This window comes from Aplysia californica, unplaced genomic scaffold, assembly GCF_000002075.1.
Source record: "Aplysia californica isolate F4 #8 unplaced genomic scaffold, AplCal3.0 scaffold00192, whole genome shotgun sequence".
NCBI lineage: Eukaryota > Metazoa > Mollusca > Gastropoda > Aplysiida > Aplysiidae > Aplysia > Aplysia californica.
The window spans coordinates 18,185-20,006 of record NW_004797462.1 but is presented as its reverse complement, the minus strand read 5'-3'; the positions used below and the strand labels follow the sequence as shown (position 1 = coordinate 20,006).

The window sequence follows — 1,822 nt, the reverse complement described above, 5'->3', positions numbered from 1 at the left end:
TAATAATAATAATAATAACATTTATATAACCTCTATGTTACACATAATATTACATCTTTTTCTGCCGTAACCAGTCCAATATTTCGCAATACCACTCGGTTCTTCTTCTTCTGACTACTATGTCTTTCTATTGTACAAGTTTGTTTTGCTTCTTTTTGTGACTGTGGGTGGTTGGCGGGTGCTCTGGTGTGGTGTGCTTTTTCTTTCCTGTCCTGTCAAATATCTTTCGTCCTTTTCTGCCCTTCTTCTATTTTGTGTTTGTTACTCTCTTGTAACACCTCTAGTCTTCTGGCGCTCATATGACCTAATGCAGTTGCGAGCACCGTAAAACCTCTTCTAGAAAAAAAAGAAAAGGAAAAAGAAAAAAACGTTGTGTGACTGCTAGGATGAAACAGTATCACACTACCTCTATACCTGCCCTGCGCTAAGCGACCTGCGTAGTAGTAGTACCAATCTACCTGTCTCCCCAGACATCGAAAATACCTTATTATGCAGCGAAAATGCACAGCTGATAAAAACATGTAAATTCTTTGCCATATATCGACAGGCCGAAGGGCTAGATCTCATTGAAATGACGGCTGGGTCGGAAAAGTAAAGTAAAGTAAAGTAAAGTGAAGTGAAGTAAAGTAAGTCTTACTTTTTTCATTCATTTTCTTCTAAGTTAGTAAAAGTTTTTCCTTTTTTTTTTCATCCACAGGTCAAGGATCTACGTACCTACCTCCCCATCACATTAATTAAAGCGTCCGCTGAGCTGGGTTGAAGCACTATGGCGTGTCTGCAGAAACGAGGCTCTGATTCAACGTTCCTCAGCCCAACTCTTATCCTGAGTTCTCGTGAACCTGACAACTAAACACACGCAAAAAAAAGAATAAAAAGATACACACATTAAAATTTATTCCTCCAAGCTGCGGCAACTTTGAGGGAGGCTTAGCGTTATTTTATTTGACACGTCTTAGAATAGACCTTTAAGATTTGTGAGCGTGTCGTCTTTCAAAAAAAGCCAAGGGAGACGTGCTATTTTGAAGCCAGTCAGATAGAAGATAGGATGTTTTTTGTTATACAGACGTACTCCATATAGACAGAGAGATTGCCCCCTCGCAGTTGTTGTAAGCTGGTGCTGAAAATAGATATAATTAAACTTTGAAATGAATGAGATATATTTATGAGGTGATCATCAAGATATGCCCTAGAGAAAAGTTCTCAGAAGAAACCCGAAACTGTTTATGAAGAATAACTTTAAAAACATTCAGGAAAAACGTAATATGAAAACGATCAAAGTGATTTAAGAGAAGATTACGTAAATGAATGCGGGAACTGCTCGAAAATGAAAGACGATCTCGTCACAGAAGGACAGATTTCAGAGTAGAAACAAAAAGTCAGACTGAAAAATAAACCAACCGACTGAACTGTCGCATCAGATTATACGTCAGATTGTGAAATTGTCGTGAAGTTGTCACATCAGTTTCATCGTCTGATTTGTAAAACGGTCACATCAGATTCGTCATCGGATTGTGAAACTGTCACATCAGATTCGTCATCGGATTGTAAAACTGTCACATCAGATTCGTTGTCCGATTGTGAAACTGCTGTATCGGATTCGTCAGACTTTGGAGAAAAAAAGTGACAGCCGAAAAAGCGTCTGTGGTGACGTCACATCCACGGTTATAAAAGCGGAAAGCGGGCCTGTGTTAAAAAAAAAAGACAATACCGCTTGTGTTCCTGTGAAGGCCCGCACCTACTGCCTGCTCACTCCCAAGAAACTCATCAAGGCCTTCCTTTCACCCTTTGACCCTTTCACCCCGTGATCAGAGGTTCTGCCCTC

The 1,822-nt window shown here is 39.8% G+C and overlaps 1 long non-coding RNA gene across 1 annotated transcript in view; it reads left to right on the top strand.

Moving 5' to 3' along the window:
* LOC106011809 overlaps positions 1 to 1,689 on the top strand; it is an 11,610-nt gene extending 9,921 nt beyond the window's left edge. Inside the window, exon 2 of the long non-coding RNA XR_001184863.2 lies at positions 698 to 1,689. This is a non-coding gene — a long non-coding RNA (uncharacterized LOC106011809). The remainder of the gene's footprint in view (positions 1 to 697) is intronic.
* Positions 1,690 to 1,822: the final 133 nt, after the last annotated feature.